Genomic DNA, 10123 nt, shown 5'->3' with positions numbered 1-10123 from the left:
CTTCTAACTCAAAGTATTATTGAGTTATCTTTGTCGAAGTCACAGACAGACGGATGGACATTTTTCAAAAATGTGTTTTCGAACACATTGAGATCTCAAACGTGGAGATTCGTCCAATTTTCCAGTTCGAATCTTTTGACGATTACTGTATTTTCTCTATACTACGTGTACGAGAAAGTGAAAAAAAAATGGATTAAATGTTTCGATTTTTAAAATTTAATAAAAATTCATATAGCTTTTCAAAAAAAATCCTTTTTTTATTGAAATATTTTGTAAAACTAATAAAATTCTTAACAAAAGCTTTATTCTGTAAGCGAATAATCGTCCCATATATGTGCAAAGAAATAATTCCATTGGTGTGTCTATTTTATCTTTCAACAAGAATGAATTGCAAGATTTTCCTTAAGAAAGGTTTATAGTTTTCAGATTATTGATTTATTTTTAAAAAATTTCTATTATGTCTGAAAACAAAAAATACAAATTAGAACAAAGAGAGCTTTGTGCAAAGGATAAAATTCTGTTTAAAACGTGATGCGTAAAGATGAGCGTTCCCAAATTCATTTGAGATTGCTTATCACGAACCCAATATGGAGGTCCCTGACTGATAAGAAAGGTTGCATTTCTGTAGATATATCACAGTAGAAAATAAATAAAAGTATAGAGAAACGTGACTCATTTAGAGCTGATGAGAACGCAATGAAATTTGGCTTATCAAAAATTGAAACTGAAAATAAACTGGATTTAGAAATGAATGCAAAGAAGGGAAAAAAAATGTTAAAAAGGGCAAAAATGTTTATGCTTAGTATTTAATTGTTTTAATCAATGATACGTAATAAATATACAAACAGTAAATAAATTTAATAGATAGAGTGATAATGTTATTGCCAATATGATTAATCGATTGTTATTAATAATAATCGTCTGACCGCCTTAACCGATAGTTAAGGTAGTGATTGATTACCAGTAATTTATTAATAAAAATTAATCATATTATTCTCGTAGAAAAAACAATTATAATTTCTAAATCATTTAAGGATTTTAAAAACAATACTTTTAATAATATTTAAAGTAAATAAGCAATTTTATTAAATTACAATACAAATCTAAAAAGTTCAGATATTTTTTTTTAAGTCGACGAAGTCTTTTAATTATTTTTTTTATTGAATACATTATGCTGTAAAATGGAATTAATTTTATGGATGCAACTTATTTAGCCAAGAAAAACAATTCAGAAATAAAATTTTTGGTTTAATTACGAATTACCCAAATAAATTCGAATTATAAACCATGTTTTAACATTATATTGACACAAACTTCAGAATCAAATGAGAATTTTACTATTTTTGGTTTTAATATCGAATTAGCCCTATATTGATAAAAAAAATTCTAGAGACTAGAAGAAAATCCACAAAAATCAGCAAATACGAATACGAAAATATCTGTTATGTTTACTTTCAATGAAATCACTTATGTTTAATTTAATGTCCATGATTTTCCCCCCAAAAAATGCTTTTAAGCATCACATTGTGACAGACATTAGAGCAAAAGGTATTTCAAACAGCCTTACACCTGTTTTGTTCATTCTGTGTAGGAACTAAAAAATTCAAACAGAATCATATGATTTCATAGCACTATCAAAATTGCAATTGCCTGGTTCTTCTGTTCTAACTTATACCATACCCAAACTTCATTTTTTTAAAAATTCGTTATATAAACTACAAACAGATTCCTTCTTCCTTAGCTTTCAACGGTTGAAGAAAATCATGCATATAAATAAATATTTGATAAAACGACGAAAATGCTTTTAATTTCAATATGTAATAACAATATAATGCGTTACTAAAAATTAAGCAAAAAAATAAAATAAAATAAAATAAAAAATATTTTTAAGAAATTGTAAAATTTAGGAGAAAAATCTACACGATAATTAAATTGGTATAGATAAAAAGATATATTTTTTTAAATTTTAAGTTGGTGCATAAAAAATAAGCAACGTGCAATAATATTTTTTTAAAAAAACGGCTAAAATCTCGTTTAATTTGTAATTAATTTAAAAAACAATCGTTCCAATGTATTTGTGCCAAATTTTATTCTGTATTCTGTATATCTGCGCCAAATTTTATAGCTCTTCGCCAAATAATGCTGACCAGCACGCACTCACATACATATACATTCACCTTTATTATTAGTACAGGTTTCCAAGAGGAATGTGGAGGAGATTCTTTGCTTCATTTACAACAATATTGTGAAACTTTGCCCATTCGAACGTTTTGAAGCGATTAGTATGGAAGAAATATAGAAACAAAGAAAATAAATTTTGTGATGATAAATTTTTTATTGCTGCCATACATAAGGATTTTATTTGCTCAGCTAACAATTTATGTGGAAATAACACGATTCAAGCAGAATTGTAAGTTCCATAGTATTGAAGAAAAAGTTGCTGTATTTGAAGTAAAAAAAAAGTCCATACACATACATTCCTTATTTGCTCGACGCATATTAAAGTGATATTATATATTATTGATGTCAAATGCTGTTATTTTGGTAACAATCAGTCGAAAAAGACAAGATAATGCATCTCATGCTAAACTTTCAAATTTCAATATCATCACCTTATTCTATTTTCCACTGAGGAAAGCAGAGTCTTGAGACTGTTTCTGAGACTTTAATTAAATTAAAATTAAAATTAAAAAGACTTTAGGCTGGGAAATGAAATGGTATCATACAAGAGGTGTTCAAATGAAAAGGTACTAAACGTCGTAACAACGTTAACATATTTGCCTATGATGTTATGGGAGAACGTAGCGAGACATCAAGGGATGCGATTGGAGTCTCCGGCGTAGATCGGAGAACATGGGGGTGTCCGCATGTGCAGGAGAGAGAGCAGAGACTCTTATAAAGAGCGCCGTCCAAGTGACGTACTTGTTGAATTTCTTGAGCACAGAAGAACCATTAACTCCGATATGTACTGTGAGACACTCCGAAGACTCCGAAGGTCCACCAAAAATAAAAGACGGGGCTAATCACGGAGGGTGTGGTTCTGCTCCATGATAACACGCGCATCCACACGTCTCCAGGGTCACACACGCGGAACTGGCCAAGTTTAAGTGGGAGCAGCTCGACCATCCGCTCTACAGCGCGGACATGTCGACATGCGATTTACAATATGTTCGGTCCCCTGAAAAAACATCTGAAAAGGAAGCGCTTTAACTCAAACTCAAGGATGCTGTGAAGGACTGGGTCTCATCACGGCCACAGGAATTCTGGGAACAAGGAATCCTTCGGCTCGTTAATCAATGGGTTCGTTGTGCTCAGGCCTATGGTGTATACTTAGAATAAAGTATTCATTTATGCCCACAGTGTCGTTTCATGCTTTTTCATTCAACTAATATAATTAATGACTATATGATGCCATGGATTTCATTCTTTTGAAAAGGTGACTCAAAAGTAATCATCCGAACAATATAATTAATTACTCTGTGATACCATGGACTTGACTATTTTGGGAAGATGACCAGAATTATCGCCCAACCGATATAATTAATGACTCTATGATACCAGGGACTTGACTCTTTTGGGAAGGTTCATTTATAAAATGAACAGATCAAGTGTAAGGCGATTAAAATAATACGGCTGTAATCCTATCACGATTTGATGCTTAAAAATGTTATTTCGAGTATTCAAAGTTTTATATAAACCATCTCCACTTTAATATTATCATAAAAGACGGCGAGCTTAAGGACGCTGTGTATGACTGGGTCTCGTCACGGCCTTAGGAATTCTGGGAACAAGGAATCCTTTGGCTCTTTAATCAATGGGATCATTGTGCTCAAGGCTATGATGTATACTTTGAATAAATTCATTTATACCCACAGTGTCGTTTTATACCTTTTCATTTGAACACCTTTGCATTATTATTATAATGTAATACCATTAAGTTAATCAAAGTCTTTTTTTAAAACGCATTTTCTTGTCCTTGTCATCTAACATTCAGAATTAAACTTGTAATCAAACTCGAAATTTTCGCTCAATTGTTATAGAATAAAATTAGTAAAATCAGATTAAAAAATTCACTTTTATTAGTTTATTAAAAAGTGTAATTGTTTCTATTTGAATTATTTTATAGTTTGTAGTCATAAATTTATAAGTTATTGAAATAAATGTTAAAGAATCGTGATATCAGTTTTTCACAAATATTCTCCTAGATGGCGCCAATAATAAGGGATCAAAATTTAATTAAATTTAAAGATTAATTTTTAAGTTCGCAAAATATTAAAATTGTATGTTAGAGAATGCATTAGCTAATTAATTCCAAAATTCTAACATGTCAGGCGATAAAAAATTGTTACAAAAATGGAACAAGCCAATTTAAATAAAAGCATATAATAATACAAAAAAAAAAAAAAAATTAGAAATTTTTTTTTTAATTGAAAATTGCGGTCTCACTTTCAAAGATTCTGGATTAAATATCAAAATATATATACTGTAACTTTTTCCACGAAGAAAATTCAATTTAATTCAATGTAGAAAACAAGAGGTTTTTCTTTTCGTTTTTCCCCGAAAATTTGCCTGTATCCTCCCAAAAATATTATAAATGTTCAGTTTCGAAAGAACGATGCTGTTTCTGGTGTTCATGACCTTTCTGCGACTTCCCACTGCGCCTGTTTGGTTATTTACCTCATTTTTTCGTTTATTATTTTTTTAAAACCCTGCAAGGCACCAGCATCAGACATTGCATCTAAGACTTGATGAAATACGTGTCTTTCAATCCTGTGGAGTAGTTTTTCGAAACATCCCGTTTTTCATTTTCGAAATAAGGATACATGCTGCGAGAAGTTTTTCAAGAGATCTTGAAAAATCAAAGAGTTCTCGTAAATATATATATTCAAAATAATTGAAAGTGTTCTACTTATCATTCTTTTGAATGCTTCAACAATACGATATGTTTAGTTTTTGCGTTTAGCTTCGTGGAATGGTTAAGAGCAAGTAGTATGCATATCGGAATTTTACATTAGTTCATTCATAGATTAGAATGAACTTTAAATGGGTCTATATGCAATGATGTTTTCAAAGGTCCCGTACTCCAAAGCCAATTTCTCGAACTAAATATATTTACAGATTTTAATTTAATCTCTGTATCAATAGCTTTTAAATACAAAATATTATGAAAAACTGAAAGAACAAAAGATTTTACAGAGGGTTCACCCACAAAAGAATTTAGTTTTAATATCTGGTGAAGAAAAAAAAATTTAATTTAAAATCGTATTTTTTAAAATTAGTAAACATTTTTTACAGAGCATAAATAATTCAATACAAAATTTGCAAAAGCTATTGACAACTTTTTTACACAGCATAAATAATTCAATACAAAATTTGCAAAAGCTATTGACAACTTTTTTACACAGTATAAATAATTCAATACAAAATTTGCAAAAGCTATTGACAACTTTTTTATACAGCATAAATAATTCAATACAAAATTTGCAAAAGCTATTGACTTGTGATTCACTAAAAAAAAACAACAATAGCAAGACTGAATTGGGTCACACTATTCTGCAAGCTAACAATAATAATAACAATATAATGCATGGCTATAATGTCCTGAAATCAAAATGATACTTCATGTTAATTTGAAAACTGTCAACGACATGGCTTTTGTAAATGAACTACAAGAGCAAAATTAAATTATCCTGAAAATTATACCAAAAAAAAAATCGAGGCCTTTAGGTCTTTAAAGTTTACGGCCCTATGCAATTACTTTTTTTTTTTTGTCTATTTGGTAATTCGACCTTGCTCCTTGAATCCATATTTGATATATATAGCTGGTGAGGTGCGAACATTCGGAGAGGGGGGAGGGAGTCAGCTCAGGCGTCGTCCTCGTTATCTTTCCGCGCTTCAAAGTTACAAGATAAGTTCCAAATTAGCCTTAGTTTTGCTTTGAAATGGGACACTAATATAACTAAATTAAATTTAAAAAACCAAATTTGGTATATATCAACATTTTCAGCAGAAAAACAAAATATCATTTTTCTTGCTTATTGCAATTTTGATTTATTCGGCTTATATATTCATAAATAGGTAATTCGATAGGCAGTAAATTTTTTTTTATTTACTTAATCCAAGATTTTAAATAAACTTACAATTTTCGTGCTAAAATCACATATCGAGGTTAGTCATCTATTGAATTTTTAACTGTTTAGTCAATTTTCTGTTCATCATGGCTATCATGCACTTTGATCTATGCTATCTTGATATTAATATATGCCAAGAAAGTTAGGAATTTTTTTCTGGCTGTTTGATTCATAATTTTAGAGTTAGATGTTGCTAGGATATTAGCTCTATTGTCTACTTGAATTAGTATTGTTCTGTTGGAGGGTTGAATTGTTAACAGTTCCTTGAGAACTTGGAGTTCCTCTTGAAAAGTAGTATTGTTCTCATTGGTTTTACTGACCACTGATGCGTCCAGTTGCGCAAAATACTGCTCCTACCCTTCTGTCCGATTTGGACCACAATGGAAATAATTAGGTCAATGCCATTTTTAGTGTTGTTTTAAATTTACTCAGGGAACTTGACTAGTTTTGTTAAATACAGAAGGACGGACAGACCTGTTGTCTTCTTTTTCAGGTTTTGGGGATGGATATTTGAGATGTTTGAAGGAAAAAGTATAAAGAACCTAAGATAATAAAGAGATAATTTTATGAAGAATTGTCAGTCTTGCTTCAAATTGAAAGTAGGAATATAATAGTGATGCACACACAGACGTACAAATATAATTTCAAAAATTCTTTGTTTGGTGTTAGAAGGGGATTTGGAGAAATTTAAAATGTGGGAATTGATCCAAATGTGGAGTTTAAATTTTTTGACGATAAAAGTATATTATAATTGTATACTTCGTATTAAACCATTATCTGTTTTATTTTCTTTACTATCTAATAAGATGACACCTTCTATTTTGGGAATATTTTCTTATTTTGATTCAAATGAAAATCCATTAAATACTTGACTTATCTATGTATTCGAAGTAATTTTAATATTGAATTATAATCGTTATGAATGGTTTATTTTTTGTTTACAACTATCAAAATTCGATAAATCAATGCACGTATGGCACTCGGGCAAAACAGTTAAGCGGTTAAATATACTTATTTATAATATAATTTTTATTTATAATTTTGTTTTTGTTTATATTTATTTATATTATTTCATTATATTATTTATACGAATATTATTTTTAATCCGTAAAGATTTGAAAAATTTTGACAACACTTTTCATTTTTTTAAAAACTAGCTTTTTTTCTTTAAGAAAATTTAACCAAAATGTCGCCAAAATATGTCAGAAACTTTGATTTAAAATGTTTAGCATTGTAAATTATATCATGTAAATAAGTCATTTTAATGTTATAACGGTTATGAATGGTTTATTTTTTGTTTACAACTATCAAAATTAGATAAATCGATGCACGTATGGCACTCTGGCAAAACAGTTAAGCGGTTAAGATAAAATAAAAATAAAATGTTTTTCTTTTAAAAATACTATTAATCTCAGCAGACAACCAGCGGTAGAGATTTCCCAAAAATTTTCTCGCATATTCTCTTTTAAACTTGTCATGACAGAGGGCACCTTACATAGCACTGGTGTACAATAGTTACAAAATATTAACTTCTGATATGAATTCAGCATTTTTATTGAATCTATCTTGTGATACTTATCAAGTTTTTTAGCGATTAATCCCTGGATGGCTTTAATATTATCTGAAAGTTGAAAATTTGACAATTGTCTACACTATAGATGTTAAATCTGTGTACCAAATCTTACTTATCCAGATCTCTTCGTTTTGAAGTTATCCTGTTAACTTATATTCGAACAGGCGGACAGGTAGACTTCCTCTAAACGGATTTGACTCAACATTTTATAGAAACTTACAAATTTGTTATAAAGACTGTATACCAAGTTTCAACCGTCTAGTTAAAAAGCGTTTTTTAGTTATCTTTGTTACAGACAGACAGACGGACATTTTCATAAAATGTGTTTTTCAAACTCAGAGAGGTATAAAACGTGGAGATTCGTCAAAATCTCGAGTTCGAATTTTTTGACGGTTACCACACTTGCTCTGTATTTCGCACACGAGAAAGTAAAAGGTATTAACAAGTTGACAGTCTGAAAGTTTCTTTCTCTCTTCTTTTTAATATAACTTTATAGGTCAGATAAAAAATCAGATATATATTAAAGAACTGGCAATTTTATAAGTAACTATTTAGATACAACGTTTGGAAATTAATACAGATATTTTGATCATATCATACAGATATTTTGACATATCAATAACGCTGTTATTGATATGCTATGACATATAATAGAATAATATAACCCAAATCTATATTGTTAAAGGATGCACATTAAGCTATGGAAATTGTAATATACAACAAAAAACAAACGATTTTCATTCCGCGAACTAAGAAGTTGAGAGGTTAAAGTAGTCCCATCACATTGGCTAATTGGACCTAACATTTTTGCGGTATAATTCGGTGTCATTTCATTCTATCTGTCTTGCTGCGTTTTTAAATCACTGTCTTCACATTTTCAAAAACATATAAAAATTCGAAAAAATTAAAAAAAAACATAATAATAACAAAACAATTTTAAAAAAAAACATAAAAATTTGGAAAATTTTTAAAAATATATAATTAAAAAATTTGGGAAAAAGCATATTAAAACTCGGGGTTAATTCTTTCGGCTCTCAGATTAATGCAAGATTTTACTCACTCACAAGTTACATTATTATTTTCATATTAGCATTTTAAAACAATGGAACTACTGAATGAAAGTATTTGAAAACAAAATTGTCTCGTTTTCCTTTTCCACAATTAAACAATAAATAGTTTTTCCTCAAGAGTCTAAATCTTTCTTAAGTTTTGCATACCAAGCATTTAAGAAGCAATGATTCTAAGCCGTTATTAAATTAAAAAAGAATAAAAAATACTTGAAATCGAATTTTAATCATTAAAAACCGAATCGTTTATCTGAAGAAGAAAAATGCATCTGAAATAAATCCTTAAAATTGTGTATATTTCTTGATAAATAATCCTTTAAAGTATTTAATTTAATTGTTTGGAATTCATTTTTTATTTTATGAAATAAATTCACTTGTCAATGCGTGATCAATCGGATTATCATCGGAATATCTTCGAAAATCAGCCAGTATTATTCAATTGTTTATCTTTATTACATCATAGATTTTTTTTTAAATCTGTCTTTGTTGTTCTCTGATGTACCATTTCCGCTATTTTGTAATAATTTCAGTGACTTGTCTCATGCGATTTTTTTTATCGTTGCTTATTTGTTGTTAGATAAAAAACGAGGTCGTTGGCAACTTCAAAAGCAAACATGAAAGAAAAAAATGTTGACATGTTAAAGTAAGAGGCATATGTTTAAATGACCTTAATTGAACTTGATCTTCAAAATTTTAAAATTTGATTTTTTTTTATCAAAGCTTTAAACTTCATTTTTAGTTACACTTTATCAGATATGCGCATAATCTTTCAACTCCAGATTTAAAAATTTAAAAAAAAATGTCTCTTTTATAATAATATTAAAGTGGAGATGGTTTATATAAAGCTTTGAATACTCGAAATAATATTTTTAAGCATCAAATCGTGACAGAATTACAGCCGTATTATTTTAATTGCCTTACACTTGATCTATTCATTTTTTAAATGAACCTTCCCAAAAGAGTCAAGTCCCTGGTATCATAGAGTCATTAATTATATCGGTTGAGCGATAAATTTGGTCGCCTTCCCAAAAGAGTCAAGTCCATGGCATCACAGAGTAAATAATTATATTGTTTGGATGATTATTTTTGAGTCACCTTTTCAAAAGAATGAAATCCATGGCATCATATAGTCATTAATTATATTAGTTGAATGAAAAATCATGAAACGACACTGTGGGCATAAATAAAGACTTTGTTTGTTTGTTTCTTATGGCACTTGCCACTGACAAGCCCGCTGTTACGAAGACAGCGATTTAAGCCTGTGGGGAACGTCTCTAAATTTTTTATAGCAGCACCAACTAGGGCCAAGAGTACGACTTTGCTACTCAAGCATCACTCATTCGCTTGCACAA

This window comes from Argiope bruennichi, chromosome 6 (genome assembly GCF_947563725.1).
Source record: "Argiope bruennichi chromosome 6, qqArgBrue1.1, whole genome shotgun sequence".
Taxonomy (NCBI): domain Eukaryota; kingdom Metazoa; phylum Arthropoda; class Arachnida; order Araneae; family Araneidae; genus Argiope; species Argiope bruennichi.
The sequence above is the reverse complement of the archived record's forward strand: the minus strand, read 5'-3'. Positions refer to the sequence as shown.